Source organism: Zootoca vivipara, chromosome 3 (genome assembly GCF_965207765.1).
Source record: "Zootoca vivipara chromosome 3, rZooViv2.hap1.1, whole genome shotgun sequence".
In the NCBI taxonomy this organism is placed as follows: Eukaryota; Metazoa; Chordata; class Lepidosauria; order Squamata; family Lacertidae; genus Zootoca; species Zootoca vivipara.
In genome coordinates, this window is record NC_142586.1 from 92,263,076 (window position 1) to 92,280,748 (window position 17,673).

Consider the following 17,673-nt stretch of genomic DNA (forward strand, 5'->3'; position numbering starts at 1 on the left):
CATACTTAAATAGGATTCATAATATCAAGCTCACAGGAAATTATCTCTAAATCTGGGTTGCTGTAAAGCTATAAGTAAAATTATCTGCTTAAAAATAAAAAGGATTTCTGAGAAGAAAAATAGAAGAAAAAATATTCCTATTTCTTTTTATACTATTATCTGTCCAGCAAGTTGTTACTTGGTGAATCAGTTTCATCCGGTATAAATACCATTTCAGGAACATTTTTTTGCTTTTAATATTATATTAGTGTATTATGCCTTCTCCACTACAGTGTCGTGAAACCATTCAGTAACTAAGAGTACAATCCTATATACAGTATGTCTACTTTGAAATTTCATTGGGTTCAATGGGGCTGGCTTCCAAGTGGTTACACAGTTGTAGATTGAAATCCACTAAAATGGATAAGAATTCTGAACATACTTTTTTTGGGGGGGGTTAATATGCATGCTTTCCCCAACCTTGTACCCTCCAGAAGTTCTGGGTTCCATTTCCCAACCAGCATGGCCAATGGTCAGGAATAATGGAAGTTGTGGTCCAACAATGTTTAGAAGGCATCAGGTCGGAGAGGGCTGTTCTAGTCCACTACATACCAATATCTCTCTGGTAACAAGAGCTCCCATAATCATTTCAATGGAGGGAAAGCTCCACACGTAAATTGCTTTCTATGTGCAGAGTTGCCCAACCATTTGGAAACTGCTACGCAAGAAGAGTACCATTTACACACTGATGGGCTGCCACATGTACACCCATAACTGAAGCCTATTAGGATCTTCTTGACCTGAAGTGGGTAACCAGGGGCCCTCCATAAGTTGCCATGCTCGGCTCCCATCATCCCTAACAATTGGCTATGATGACTGGGGCTGATGGGAGCTGGATCCAACAGCATCTGAAAGGCCGCGTGTTCCCTACCCCTGTTCTTGACCCGTCATGAGAGTTGCCAGTTGGCCTGTGCAATACAGCACTGCTCTGCCGGGTCTGCCAGTGTTGATGTATGAAAACCCAGTAGCCTTTTGGACCCTGTGCTTGGACCCTCCAGATTTTTATTTCTAGTCTCAGTGCCTCTCCTACCTAGAAGGCTGGATTTTTTAAAACAGAAAGCTGCCCGTTCTACATGCTAGCAAGTGCACTAGAAATGCCCTGGGAAAAGTGCCAGAAGTGTGTTTTCTCGTGCTTCTGTTACACTACTGGCTGTTGCACATATGCTTGCCTTACACAGCAAATACAGGGATAACTCGGTGGCAAGCTGCAGACTTGGGGACAGCTGTAGCAGCTCAGTAGATAAAACTTCCAAGCAACAAGAAAAGTAGCCAGCTGTTCAAAACTTTACATCAAAATGCTGAAGGAGGACAGAAGCCAGGAATTTCCAGAGTGGTGGTGGAGAGAAAGAAAAGGCTAAAAAGAAACAATTTGGAGGTCTAAATTGTACAAATTAAGTACAACACAAAATCAATTTTAATTCACATTGATTCTAAGGCAAACACCTAATTACAGTGAGTGGCCAAATTATTCCCTACATCGAAACGTAAGTAAAGAGATGCTGCATCTCCATCCTCATGCTCATTTTAGTTGTTATCTTTCTGTGGAAAACTTCAACAGATTTTTCTTATTGCAAAATATTGCATAGAAGACTTATGAATTTCATCTGAGTTTACATCTAAATCGCTTTGTTAACAACCAGAGCTTTGAAGAAAACTTTAAATACTGAATGTATTGTTGTAGTTTCTGGGGCAAGGAAGAGTGTGAGTTACTTAAGTTCAGACTTTATAGTTATTATTAATAGCAGTTGAAAATTTATTAGAAAAGAGAGGGCCATCTTTACCATTCAGCAATAAAATCCTTTGTCCGACGCTGCACTGCAGGCTATGAAAAATCTCTTGTAGCACAATAGAGTATTTTGTAGTGTTGCAATGGTGATGGAGATGCAAATCTGAAAGCTAAGCCATGCCCATCTAACTGAATAGGGAGCTAATACCAGGATACCTGTTAACACCATGGTAAATCCTACAATCTACAGTAAACCTGAATGAAGACTGTGGTGATTATTGGTTCAATAGCTTTTAGTGGCTCCTCCTGAGCAAACAGGGTCTGTTGTAAAAATGTGTACTTAGGGACTCTTAAATATATCTTATTTATGACTCAACGGACCATAACTGCTAAGAATGAGATGTTGCAATCTATGGTGTAAATCCTTCTTAGTTCTCCAATAATTGATCATTATGTCAAGGTCTGCCTTCCACTGACGTGCTACAGCCACGTATGGAGTTCTGTCACAATGGGTCTTGTCTAACAAATTTTAGTAGCAGCTCACATTTTGAGGCTGGTTTGTATACTCATATTTTCCCAATTTATCGTGAGCATAGTTTCAGCAATGCTTCCATTCTGAATTTTAAAGGCATTTGAGGCCAAAGAGAGAGAACATTTACAAAAGAGCTGCACTGGAAGTTTTGGACCAAAACTTGTTAAAACGTGGAATAGAAATCCCACTTTAATTGTGAAAGTACTGAATTTCCTGTAAAACTTTGCATGATCATTCCAGTTTTGTTTTTGAGTATTGCTTCATCAGTATCGCTTTCTCCACTAGCTGCTGCTTGCCCACCAGAAGCTGATTTAGGGCAGCGCAACCGATTCTGCTGCAGTGGGCACTAAGCCTAGGGGGCGCTGCAGGGTGTCGCAACTATGACATAGTGAATTGAGCATAACGGAAGACAAGGAGTGCTGGGGCACCAAATTTTGGCCTCCGAGAGGGCGCTGCTGAAATTTGAAATACCAAAGTCTGCCCTCGTGTCCACACCCATTCATTTCCCTAGATTCAGCACAGGAATGATCTTACCTAATCCCAATATAACAAAAGAATGTTACATTGCTATGTCTGACATAATGATATCACTGGGCATTAGGAAATATGATCATAGCCAATCAGATTCGGCTTCAGATTGCCATCATTGAAGGCAAATGAGCAACACTGAAAGTGAAAGCAATTTCAAGAAATGAGCAAACACTTCTGCAAGGATTCCCCAAAGGCACCAGAAAAAGAAGTGCTTTATATCATTGGGGGGGGGGGGTGTTCACAGAAAACACCAAGTAATTTTGTGTCAACCCAAGTTTAATGTAACTGCATGATCCACTTTGTATTTTACATTTTGTTCCAGTTTAAGTTTAGCATGCCACATTCCAGACTAGAACTAATTTTTATACACAATGATCATTTCACAAAGAATGCAGTTCATCCTTTACTGACATTATATATGGCTCTTTTCCCGATTCCAAATCAAACTGTACTTTCTTTCCTCGATTAGTTAAATCACTGATTTTAAATTCTCATGGTTGCCTTTCATTGATTCCATTTAGACTTGTCTTTGTTGTTTTGGGGGGGAAAGTTTGAACTTCCAGTGCTGCTATGTGTTGCCTAAGGAGCACACAAAGGTTTAGATTGCATCTTTTCAATGCATTATGGCACTGCAGCCTAAAGCCATTACTTGTTTTTAACTGGCAACCTGCCTGTACGAATGGAGGAAGCAGATTGCCTCTTTGGTGAACACTTAGACAAGGTACTGATTTAACAACAGTGGACAAGCAGCTGGGAGCTGGGCTGTCAGCCTGTCACACACTGACAAATCTGTTGTTCATATTCAGGCAGGATGTTGCAGTTAGATTGCCATACGTACCATCTATCTACTACAGGCATGCAAGGAGTAGCAACATCTCCTGCCTACCCAGGGACAACATGCTGTCTGTGGTACATCTTTATGAAGGAATCCAAAAAGGAAAACGTATTTGCTTTTATCAGTCCTGGTCTTAATACATATGAGCAATAAGATTGTTTGTTCTATATTTTCCCTGCTTTTTCCTGCTCTGCTAATATGCCCATTCAACGTTAGAAGCTGCATTTGTGTCTCACTGGGTTAACTCACTTCTTTTATTGTAAAGCTTTTGTAAAGGTAAATGTAAGGTAAAGGTAAAAGGACCCAAATTGTCAATACCTAGCTGCTGATTTTCTCCCCTCTTGGCAAGGCTGCTATGCATGGCAGGCAGAAATTTAGCAAGAATGAAGATGAAAACAATCACCAGTTAAATTCTGCTTTATATGCATTTAAAGGCATTGGCAGTGAAGTTGTTTTCCTGAAAGAAATGTGTATCAGAAAATATTTGGGAAATTTTCCTATGCAATTTGCATAGAGTGATATGCAACAGGAAATTTCTGATTTCCTGTAGCCTGTGTGTTTTAATTGTATTTCGTAAACAGCCAAAAGCTGAACACTTTGAATTGCCATGCTTGCCTAATATTTGTTTGCAGTTGGCATCTATTCATTGTTCCAATAAAAACAGAAAACATTACAACCCATATCACTGGGCATTGGAGCTTGTTTTACATGGATAAGCATGAATATAGGGGCAGCATTTATGGAATACTCTCACACATTTGGATCTGATAATTTCTGTTTCCTGCCTTTTTCTGTTTTGTCCTTTACACGCACCCTATGGGTTTACAGTCTGGGGCTTACATGGAGTCTGGGCCATCCTGTAGGCGGGAGACTGCTTGACTGAATGCTCTTGTGATTGTGTGTATTCAGAACTCGCCACATAAAAAAAAAGGAGAATGTCAGAAAATGGCTAAGCAAGAACCCTTCTCTAATGACATGCCTCTTTGCTTCATGCAGGGATTTTGCTTGCCTAGAAGAACATCCAAAGATGTTCAAAGAGAGGACCATCCCTCCCCACTTTTCTCCTTTAGACCAGAGTGCAACACAGTAGGAGCACAAATGCACTACTGGTGCCTACAAATCGATAGCTCCAGATTATCAAACAGCAAACAAGCAGAGTCACAGCAGAAGGTATCTGACTTTTAGAAGATAACTGAAGGCAGCCCTGTATAGGGAAGTTTTTAATGTTTGGTGTATCGCTGTGTTTCAATTTGTTGGAAGCCACCCAGAGTAACCCAGTCAGGCAGAATAATAATAATAATTATTATTATTATTATTATTATTATTATTATTATTATTATTATTTCCAAGTATCACTAGTCAATCTGGTTTATAAGAAAATTCAAAAGTGTAAAGTCTCACATGAAATAAGTTTTGTTGTTGTTTTAGAGCGGGGGGCGGGATTCACTGACATAGGTCTCTCACCTCGGCAGTGCCAGTGGAACTTCAGTTTGTGTAATTTACAGGGGATTAAGTCCCCCAACCATGGGACGGGGTGGCACTGCGAGATAAACCACTGAGCCTAGGGCTTGCCGATCAGAAAGTCGGCAGTTCGAATCCCCGCGACGGGATGAGCTTCCGTTGCTCCGTCCCAGCTCCTGTCAACCTAGCAGTTTGAAAGTAGATAAATAAGTACCGCTCTGGTGGGAAGGTAAACGATGTTTCCGTGTGCTGCTCTGGTTCACCAGAAGTGGCTTAGTCATGCTGGCCACATGGCTCCCTCAGCCAGTAAAGTGAGATGAGCGCCGCAACCCCAGAGTCATCCGCGACTGGACCTAATGGCCAGGGGTCCCTTTACCTTTACCTTTTAAGTCCCCCAAAGGCGTGTTCTGGGGGCAGGGTGGGGGTGGAAATAGAGACATGTACACCGTGGTCATGTTACCTGGGGCCCAATCCTCAAAACCTAGGCCCTCATTCTCCCACCATCTCAGCCGGCAGTACCCCCTCCCAGAGGGTCCTGAACGAAGCCTGGAATAGGGGTACCTTCCACTGGAGTAAATTACGTTGGCCTAAATTACTCTGGCTTTCTATAGTTAGAATTCGTCTCTTCGTGTACAAAATAAAAACCAATTGAGAATCAGATGGAAGGTCAAATTAATACAAACAGAAAACAACTGTTCCTTTTCTCATCATGATTCTAAAGGAGGAAAATCCTTTCTGAGCCTTTCATGTGATTTCGCCCCTCCACTGCTGCATGTGTCTTCGTTTTTGTACGCAATGAAAACATCATTTCCCCCATCTTCATAAAATCATTTGATGTTCTCTGCTCAGCACTGAGATCACACTGAATGTTGATTGACAGAAAGATTACCTAATAAACCTTCACCACAAACTAATTAATCACTTTGAATACAATGCTAAATTGGCAAGCATTAAAAAGCAAAGGAGCTGGGTGTTGAAGACCATTTCCAAATGACCTTAGTTAAAAGCCAAGTACAGCCCGGTGAAAACACCAGTACTGTAATGCCGCACAGGTAAGCAGTACCAGATTTGCCTTGTTTAAATGAGGAAGGAATTGGAGGGAACTAAAAACAAACCCCACATGCACTGAAAACGCTTCAGTGACGGGGAATGTTATAGAACTGGCCTATGAAGCAAGAGTGTGCAGCTCTTTAGCCAGTTTGGTGTAAAGCAGGCATCCCCAAACTTCGGCCCTCCAGATGTTTTGGACTACAATTCCCATCTTCCCTGACCAGTGGTCCTGTTAGGATGGGAACATTAATCAAAGTGATTAATTACTGTAGTTTGTGGTGAAGGTTTATTAGGTAATTGGGTGTAGAGGTTAGAGTGCTGGACTAGGACCTGGGAGACCAGATCCAGGTTCAAACCCCTACTCAGCCACGAAACTTACTGGGTGGCCCTGGGCCAGTCACTATCTGTCCACCCTACCTTGCAGGGTTGCTGTGAGGATGAAATGGAAAGCGGGAGTTGGGTGCATGCCGTGAGCCAGTGTGGTGTAGTGGTTTAAGAGCGGTAGACTCGTAATCTGGGGAACCGGGTTCGCGTCTCCGCTCCTCCACATGCAGCTGCTGGGTGACCTTGGGCTAGTCACACTTCTTTGAAGTCTCTCAGCCCCACTTACCTCACAGAGTATTTGTTGTGGGGGAGGAAGGGAAAGGAGAATGTTAGCCGCTTTGAGACTCCTTAGGGTAGTGATAAAGCGGAATTTCAAATCCAAACTCTTCTTCTTCTTCCAGCTCCTTGGAGAAAAGGTAATAATAAATTAATGTAATAATAAGCAATATAGACAGAGCGCTGGCGTTTATTTTTCTTACAATGTGAGAAAATGGCTAAAGGCAGGGAAAAGCAGCTGGGAAAGGCACAAAGTGAGGGTGAATATTTTTTAAAAAATAGAGGGATGGGAGCATCCATAATTTTATTTTATTTTTGCAATGCGGGTTGCCAACTTTTCATCCAGTCATCCTAGCTCTTCTTTTAAGAGCAGTTTGATATGAAGCTCTTGACATGTTTGCCTTCATGCTTTGAAAATCTTCCCTTCCTAACACCCGATTATCAGGCTGCATAAGAGCAGGCCAATCTATTAATTCCTGATCAGTTGGTGAACCTGTTTGTAGCTCCTCACCCCACTTGTTTCAAGCATTTTCCTTGCCAATTCTTTCAGGGTCTACTTAAATGGTGAACACATATTCAACGTTACATATCTTCTATCTGATACTATGCATCTTTAACTGGAAATAAGCTCCAGTGAGTTTAGTTGGATTTACTCTGAAGTAAATGAGCATATGATTGCAACTTATTTTTTTTTAAGTAGTTAAAATGGTTAATCAATCACCACAATGTTAACTAGGGTCAACCTAGTAAAAACAAACAGGCACGACCTGTTCCTGCGCCTTAACAGCAGTGATCAGCAGGTGACTTTTCCACAGAATAGAAAGAAGCATGATCACTCACTAATAACCAACACAAGTGAACTGACACTACAGAGACCAGCTGGAAAGCTGGCAATGCTAACATTCAAATGTAAAGATTATACATCTCTCTGCAAATCTTTTCCCTTGCATTATTTATTTACTTATTCCTAAAAATATAAACAACACCTTCATCTAAAAATAGATTTTAGGGTGGTAGACCTACAAATATCATATAGTCTTGCTCAAACCAATGACACCATGTCTTGAAATTGTGGCTTCTCTGCAGTCTTCCATTTGCAGATGTGCAAGTACAAGGCACTGAGGGGAGGGAAATTTGGTTACTGTATCTTAAGCAGAGTCCAGATGCATTCAGAAAACAAACAACTTTCCAAAATATGTAGTAGATTACAGAGTGAATCCTGTTTAATGGTGAGGGGTTGTTGGGCTGGAACTTGAAGGAGTGAAGGGGAAACTGGATTCAAATTGGTACTTGGCCACCATGTTCGCTGGAGGGTCTTGAACCAGCCATGTTTTCTCTGCCTAACCTTTGCCTCACAGGATTGTTGTAAGAACAATGTGAAGAGTGTGGGTGGGAACAGCCTTCAGGGCACTATGACGACTCTCATTTTAAATACCCCTCCTATATGCAGGCTAGAAACTGTCCTATATTGCTGAGGGGGTGTCAGAAGAGGAGGAAAGCAAGTATTCAACCACCAGTTATGTCTATGTCTCATCCAGAAAGTATAGCCAGAGACATTTTGGCAAATTTAAAAAATCCACCTGGACAGAAATTTTACCCCTGAAAAAGACGACATGGCAACCCTAGTCACTGGACATGGAATAGCCCTCTAAACCATGGTGAAATATACTCGGAGTCGAGAGTGAATTTCATGCTCTTTATTCAGCTCATAGTCATCAAGGAGAAGAAGAGAAGAATGGCTCTTTTCCCAAAACCATCTGCTTATATACATTATTTACACAATGGGCCTTGCGTGATTGGCTACTTCAGGGATACAACTGTGGGCCAATCAGGCTGTGGATTGACTTCTGCCTGCAGCCTGATTGGCTGCTCCTACAGGCCAATCAGGTTGCAGATTCACTTCTACCAGCCACCTGATTGGCTACTCCTGCAGGCCAATCAGGTTGCGGATTCACTTCCACCTGGAGTTGGATTGGGTAGCTCCTGCTGACCAATCAGACTGCTGATTCTGAATCCTATTGTTCTAGGATTCAGCTCAGTACATAACACATGGGTAGGCAAACTTTTTTTTAAAAAAAATATATTTTTATTAATTTTCCAATTAAAACCAATTATATCACATTCATTATTTCAAATTATACACATATATATATCAATCAAACCGAATGTTATGCCAAATCGTCTAGAGAATTTTTTATTTGGGTTCCCATGCTTCAAGAAATTGGGGATTCCTCGCAACCGTCCACTGCCGTCTTTTTTCTAAAGTTCAAATCGTCGATGGGTAGGCAAACTAAGGTCCGCAGGCCAGATCAGACCCAATTGCCTTCTGGATCCGGCCCACAGACTGTCTAGGAATCGCCACGTGGATGGCCAGCACATGCATTCTTTTCCTCTACCTCACACGGCGGAGCCAGTGCCTCCTCTCTCCCTCCTCCTGGCTTCTCTGTGCACTGCCTAGAGGAGGAAGGCGGCTGGGCTTTGTTGATGCCAGCAGCAGCAGCGCTTGAGCAGCCGCCATTTTAAGCAGCCCCTCTCTGGAGCCCTTTCACACGCCGCTCATCATCCCTCCGCTGCCGCCCTCAGCCTCTGCCACTCACAAGACACAGGCAAGCAGCTCATGGTGCTCTTACATAATTCCCCCACAAAAAAACTATAGTCCGCCCCCCCCAAGGTCTGAGGGACAGTGGACCATGCCCCTGCTGAAAAAGTACGCTGACCCCCTGCTCTAAACTATCCGGTCTTGCCTGCACACTTGAATCTCAGAATCTCAGACAGGCCACACCTCCAGCAATCCAATAGCATTTAGGATGGGGAGGGGTCCTCAATGAATGGATCACTGCTTTCCAGTGCACATGTCTGGTCCCTCAACTCCCAATCCCACTTCATAACCTCTTTCCCTCCTTCCTTTAGCCTTGTTCCTCAGACTAGAGAGAAGGGGGAGAAATTATTTATTGTGTGCCCATTGAAAATGAAAGACTTTTACATTTTAATGAGCGCTAAATAGGAGCAAGGAAATTTTGTTCATTAGCTGTAATCTGCGGAATTGCTTGAGTGAGCTTCCTTTGGAGGCCGCTTTAAACGGTTCACTCAAGTAAAGCAGTTGTGTGGTAATTAAGGGAGCATTTTTCTGTCAACATCTGTGCTACTATTTATAACGCTGAAGGTACCTTATTACTCCACAAGAGAAGCATTAAGTGAGGGAGGTTTGGCCAAATGGAGTTTATATCACCCTCTCTCTCCCTCTATTATTATTATTATTATTACTACAGTTTTCTCATTGCATCACTCCTCCCTTTCCTGTCCCTTCTTCAAATCCGGGCCGGGGGGGGGGGGGAGCTGTCCGCTAGTTCCTGATAGAGCAGCATTTTCATTCCAGTAGCTGTTCATTAATCACTGCCTTTGCTCAGCAGCAGAGACACCAATGCCAGTTCAAGGCAGTTTGCTGCCTGAGGTTGAGCTGCAAATAATGTTATCACTACCCACAACAAGTCAACGTTCTTAGTGCCCAAAGCCAGACAATGTATTTTGATACCGGAGGCAGAAAATCCCACAAGCAACTCTTCTCCCTTCTGACAACAATTAAGGCATGAAACGCAGTAATAAATTAAGTAACTATCAATTTGTTGCTTTTTCATGATACCTCAAATCAGTTGTTTCCTCTGCTTAACAGCAGGACTGGCCCCAGAGAGCAAAATTGGAGATTTGTCCATTGGGCAATATAAGCCAGCTTGCAATTTTCATTCTCTAATCAATGCACACAATGCCTACAGACAAGTGGCCAAATGTACCTCAGGTCTCCCCTTTGTTTCCTATGGAATAATACTGTTGTTGTTGTTGTTGTTGTTGTTGTTTAGTCGTTTAGTCGCGTCCGACTCTTCGTGACCCCATGGACGATAGCATGCCAGGCGCTCCTGTCTTCCACTGCCTCCCGCAGTTTGGTCAAACTCATGTTCGTAGCTTCGAGAACACTGTCCAACCATCTCGTCCTCTGTCGTCCCCTTCTGTAGGAGAAGGGGACGACAGAGGAATAATACTATTAATACTAATAATACTAATAATAATTTATACCCCACCCATCTGGCTGGGTTTCCCCAGCCACTCTGGGCAGTTTCCAACAGAAGTATTAAAATACAATAATCTATTAAACATTAAAAGCTTCCCTAAACAGGGCTGCATTCAGATGTCCTCTAAAAGTCTGGTAGTTGTTTTCCTCTTTGACATCTGGTGGGAGGACGTTCCACAGGGTGGGTGCCGCTACCGAGAAGGCCCTCTGCCTGGTTCCCTGTAACTTGGCTTCTCGCAGCGAGGGAACCGCCAGAAGGCCATCGGCGCTGGACCTCACTTGCACTTAAACAATCCTTGTCTTCTGTACCTGGGTGAAATTGCACACACACTTTGATGGACTGGCCTGGAGGGGGCTAGTCAAAAACAGTGGCCTCTCTCAAAGGCGCAAGAGCAATTAATTACTAGTTGCATTTTCCAAACAATGGCATTATGAAAGCTAGCTTTGCAATTCTGTGAGCAAGATAGAACTTGGTTTAATTTTTTATGCATTTTATTTGTTTTAAAGTGTTTATAAATCACTTAACATTTTTAAAATCTCTAAGCAGTGTACAATGTAAAAATGAACAATATTTTTAAATCAAAAGTACAGCCTAAAGCCAAAACCCCAGAAATATATATATATATATATATATATATATATATATATATATATATATATAATCAGAATTTAGGTGAATCAAATACATAAAACATGGTCCTATCTAATGGGTTACGTTTAAGTCTGGACAAAACATCTTTACAAAACATCTTTAGTTTCAGAGTGGTTTACAAAATAAACATACTGGATAAAATCACAAAAAAAATAGTTAAAACAAAACCACAGCATTTTAAAAATTATTTATAAAGTTTTTATATATGTTGTTATTTAGCACAATGGGGCAGTTTTGCACGTTCATGTTCTTATTACTGCCATTTTACAGATGGGAGTAACAGAGGCTGAGAGGTAGCTACTTCATTCTGGGTCTAGTCTGATCTAGAATAAGAATCTCGCCTCCAGTTTCTGCTGCCTGACTTCCACTCATTTCTCTTCCTATTGGTTTTTCCGACATTTTGCCTATCTGCCAATAGTGCATTGACGGAAACCCTCAACAAGGCTTGAACTCCTTTGGGGTGGTAATAGTTTGCAGCATGCCTGGGCATAACAGACAGAATAATAGTTTCCTGCCATTGGCTTATTTCTTTATTAAAGAGAGAGGACTTATTTCAATATCTGAGCAATCCACTTCACTCGCATGCGTATGCACAGAGACATAAAGGCAACTAATCAGGATTTCTTTAAAATCAGTGGCGTTTCAAAGGGTCTTTTTAACTTACTTTTTATTCCTTACTGATAATGCAGCATTGCCATACAGCACCAGCACACGGCGGGGCATGTTTTAGTGGTTCATTAATACCCGTCGTGGATGTGCAGCCGCACACATTCACCCGCCTGAGGTGTATATTAATGGACCATTAAAACATGCCCAGGAGTGTCTTAAAGCTGTTACAATATGTCTCTGCAATTTTAAATTCAATTTTTGTGTGTGTGTGTTTTCTAAGGGGGGGGGGACTTTGCAGAACCCTTGGTTTCTCTTCCTTGTTTCATTTCGTTCAACAGCAATGAATGACAATGAACCAGAGGTTTCAGACACTTAACAGACAATTCTGAATGTGCTTTGCTTCCCACCCCCAATTAGATTTGCCTAGTCTCAAAGGTTTTTCACAAATACGCTACTTTAAAATATAAGCTGCTGGAAGTATATTACTTTTTGAGACTTAGGGCCACTTTAGGTGCTATGTGTTGACCAATGGCATGTGCACTGCCCAAAATGCATACATGCTGCAGAGATCCACAACCATGGCTGATACTATGGCTTCATCTGTAGGATACATGCAACCAGAAACATGTATTTGTTTCAAGAACGTGATACAGACTTGTGTATGCATAGCCCTAACTTGCCATCAGACCAGTCAATGCTAAAACAACCGTATGTGGTTTTACAGTATAGTGGTGGCTTGTGGGGCGTCATGACATGATGCTTGGCTACCCCTGTGGCGTGGTGTCTGAGGATTAGCTACAGCAGCGCTGTCAGGGCATGTGATTGTTGAATGGCCAGTGGTATCCAGCGCACCACAGGCAGATGTTGTCAACGACCTGTGCTGAGTACTGCTGACCTTTCAATATTTACGTGGCTGAACAGTGCAGCCGTAGTGCTCACTCCCTCTTTCTGGGCTTCCAATGATTTCTAGGAATGTCCACCTGTAAGGGTGCTGTGCCCCTTTCCCCCTCAGACTGCATTCAGCAGCAGGACTGTATTCTGACACACACACCTGTTCTGTAAGCCACCATTGTTACACCACTTTTTTATTACAGCACATTATCCAGTGGGGCTTTATTTAACCAACAAATCAGACAATGGTTTGGGACAACCGCAGCTCTGCCCTTGGCTGCCCTGAGGTTTATATGCTATCTTATCTTTGTATGAAAGGAGAACAAAAACACTATAAAGGCAGTAATACTGGCTTTAAGCTTTTGGTGGATTTCCTGCACCAGGAGAAAATCTTCAGTAGTTCCATTTAAGCCTTCTTAACACAGAGCACTCCAGTGTGACTTATGAGAGCCAAGAGCTCTTCCTTGTGGTCCACAGCCACATTATAATTAAGCAATGAGATAGGCAGTGGATCTTTTAGTGGTGTGTTAAAGCCTGCGGCCAAAGGATGAAATCTTTTGAAAGCAGGAGTTCTGCTATCTATCTAAAAAAAGCAACTGTGGAAGTCAGAGTTTGTTTCATAAAATTTATACACCGCTTGATTGTAAAAAGCCTAACTGTGGGAATGTGTTTATGAGAATGATGGGGCAGGGATGGAGGAAAAGAAAGGACTGGGCATACAGCGGTACCTCGGTTTACAACCACAATTGGTTCCGGAAGTCTGTACTTAACCTGAAGCGTACTTAACCTGAAGCGAACTTTCCCATCGAAAGTAATGGAAAGTGGATTAATCCGTTCCAGATGGGTCTGTGGAGTACTCAACCTGAAGCGTACTTAACCCGAAGTATGAGTGTAATTGGTTCTGGAAGTCTGTACTTAAACTGAAGCGTACATAACCTGAAGCAAACTTTCCCATTGAAAATAATGGAAACTGAATTAATCTGTTCCAGATGGGTCCGCGGTGTTTGTAAACCGAGGTGGTTGTAAACCGAGGTATGACTGTATATTGGCCATTACTGTCCACCCATAATTATAATAATCAGGAACTAATGGAATCATTCACAAATGTTTATTCAACACATTGTGGGGCGGGGGGAGAATGATGTGCTAAAGTACTTTATAGAGCTAAGCATTATTTTTAGTATTAATGATAAATACGGGTATGACATCTGTCAGCAAGCTCTAATTATCTCTAAAGCTATTTCAGAAAATGATTGCGTTGTGTGTGTTTTTTTAAAAAAGAACTTAAGGAAAAAAGTGTACTACTGTAAACGGCTCGTGTTTTGTGGTGGGGGAGGAGGATAATTCCCCTGCTGGCATCTGCTAGAATCTGCTAATCAAGACTGTTGGTTTGGAAAACTACGAAAACCTCACACAAATTGATAAATATCTTTGTTCTGTTTCTGTTAAGTATTGCATCCCCTCCTTGTTCCCACATTCCCTCACCACCTCATTCTCTTCCCCCTTCTTATTTTCCTTGCTCTTGCTACATTCCTCATATTCTCAAACTTCTCTTGAAACCAGTTTTGAATGATGTTGCTAAAACAAGGAAAGCTCTGTCGATCAGTAGCAGAGTCCCCTGCCCAAGACATTTTGCCCTCTACCCAAGGCAGAGCAGCAGTAGCTCGAAGTCCATCCCTCACTGAGTCAAGGTGCATAATACCCCAAAGTGAGCCAAATTAGTTTAGCACCTGAGGCAGAAAAATCACATAAGCACCTCTCCTCTTCTCTGGCAGTAAAAATACAATAAGAATAAATTAAATAACTAACTGTTTGCTGCCATTTTGTAACACCCCAAAGCTGCTGGCTAAGACAGATGCCTCACTCTACCAAATGGTAGGACTGGCCCGGCCCAGAGTCCATCTATTCAACATCCTAGTTTCCCCAGTAGCCAACATGAAATTTCCAAAGGGCCACTAAGCAGGACTTGAAGGCAAGAGCCTGCTCTCTTCAACAACTGGTATTTTCTGAGTACTTACAGACAACCAGTTTACTGAGCATTCATCCCGATTTGTTTGCAGGGGAATTAGATGGCACAGGTAATTTAATGGTCAGCCACTCCAATTTGTTTGCGCGGAAGCAAGGCTCACCTGACTGTGGCCAATCTGCATTAACTATTTTTTATATTGAGCTTTAAATTGTTGCAAGCTGCCCTAGGACCTAATATTGAAGAGTGAGCAATATATTGAGTTAACAACAACAATAATCCTAGTTTTGGTTATCAGATTTAGCGAGCTAGAAATTTGATCCATCTATGTGTGTCTGTCTGTCTTTTTGTGTGTGCAGGTATATTACATTTCTTGAGTCTTTGGTGGGCATGGCTTTGTACTACTGAAACTAATAATTTAAATGTGGCAATACATCAGCTTTAGTAATTCTCATCTATAACATTTTATTGTACCAGTTAGAGCAAGGCCCATAAAACAGGATTATCAACAATAAGAAAAGAACGACATTCCCGCATTCCCATTAAAATCACGTTTCTCTGGGAGTACTCTACTAGTCAGCAGAGGCAGGCAGGAAGGATGGAGAACATTGCATGGGTTATAATCCAACATGGGAAGAAGAAGAAGAAGAAGAAGAAGAAGAAGAAGAAGAAGAAGAAGAAGAAGAAGAAGAAGAAGAAGAAGAAGAAGAAGAAGAAGAAGAAGAAGAAGAGGGAGGAGGAGGAGGAGGAGGAGAGTTTGGATTTGATATCCCGCTTTATCACTACCTGAAGGAGTCTCAAAGTGGCTATCATTCTCCTTTCCCTTCCTCCCCCACAACAAACACTCTGTGAGGTGAGTGGGGCTGAGAGACTTCAGAGAAGTGTGACTAGCCCAAGGTCACCCAGCAGCTGCATGTGGAGGAGCAGAGACACGAACCCGGTTCCCCAGATTACGAGTCTACCGCTCCTAACCACTACACCACACTGTAACAATGGTTAACTAACCTAACAATCCTTTCATATGGCTACAACCTACACAGGCACTGCCATTTTTGCAATGGAAATTAACAAAGACTAAAGCAAGATGTGGAAAGAGATACAAGCCAAAGTGGAAACAAGCATGAATGCTGACGGCCATCTGGCACAGATGTCATTTACTGCTGTTCATGATTCAGGCATTGGTAAGATTTATTTGAGATAGTTAACTTGACATATATTCTTAAGAAAAGATAAGTAAGAAAGATAAACATTCTTAAGGTGTTATAGTGGTTGAACTACATGGCTGGTCTTTCTTTTTTACTATAGGTCCAAACCCTAGTATGTTATATTATTGAATAATTATGAAGAGATTAAATCTGGTAGTCTGGGCTTGACAGAAAAGACTGTTTCTTTCTTGTACTTATTTATATCCTGTTCTTCAGAGAACCACAAGTTGCTTACGGAGGACTTCTAGGCATCTTCCACGTCTATACCCTCTGAACTTCAGCTACACTAGAGGACCCTGTCTTCCCTGGGCTTCAACCGATCTGTGGGCATCTGCAAAGGCTACAGAATGCAAACAAACCATGGTTGAAATTATTTGTAGAATGAAAGGAAGGATACTCACTTCTATTTTCAATTAACTGCACTTTGTTGTTTTGTCCAAACTGGGAATTGCAATGTTTTATGCATAGTGTCAGAAACCACAGTTGCTACTGGCCTTAAAAATAAATAAATCTATCCCATGTTTGTCCCACTCTGCATGCCACAATAAACTGTGGTTAGTTGAAAATTTAAATGAATACTTCCAATTTCCTCACAGCAGAAGGAAGAGGGAAGCGCATAAGCCCAAGGCTCATTCTCATAGCATTAAAATATGTTTTAGTGTTACATCCAAATCCAGCCAAGGCCAGACAGTACTTGATGGATAATGAGGGATATTAAACCACAGTGCATTTAGGTTGTAGTTTTAGAGCAACACAGGGAAATCTAAAGAATGCTTTCCTTGTTGTGCTTTATAATAGTTAGCACTTGGATAGTTTAGGCTGAATGTTCTCTGTGCAGCCATTCCTTTATAATGGCACACAAATGTACCCTTGTTAAGAGTGACAGTGTGGTAACCTGCTTACTTTGTTCATATGCAAGGCAATTTGAATTTCAAACATGCAAGACACCTTGGCTGGATGACAAAATATATTCATCTTATTAAAACCTGATTAATTTCCAACCTCAACCTTCTAAAAACTTACATAATCTGATCCTGTGGCGGAAATCTTTTTGGCACACACACACACACACACACAAATGGGGCAGGTATTTTTAATAGTCCAGCGGATTTGGAGCAGACAGACACACATGCAAAGAAAAGGGAAAGAATGAGACTATATTGATCTAAAAATAAATAAATACCAGAAAATTCTTCTGTAAGCAAGGCTAGTGGCATACAAATGAGATAATGGTGTAAACCAGAAGCAGGAAAAAGGGATATAATCTGAAGGAAGTACAGTTGCCACACCAGTTATAAAGCCTTTTTTAAACATGGTTGCTTCTAAAATTATGCTGTTAGCATTAACTACTTTGCTAAATGTAATTTCAGAGCAGCTTGGCTATGCTGGGACCAATAATGTTTCAGCAGATGTTAACAGTGAGGGAATTTAAAGATTACAGGGCTTCATGGGTGTAGTAAAGCTGCAGTGGGAACAGAAATATTGCCGTAGCTGTTAAGTTCTGAGTGCACCA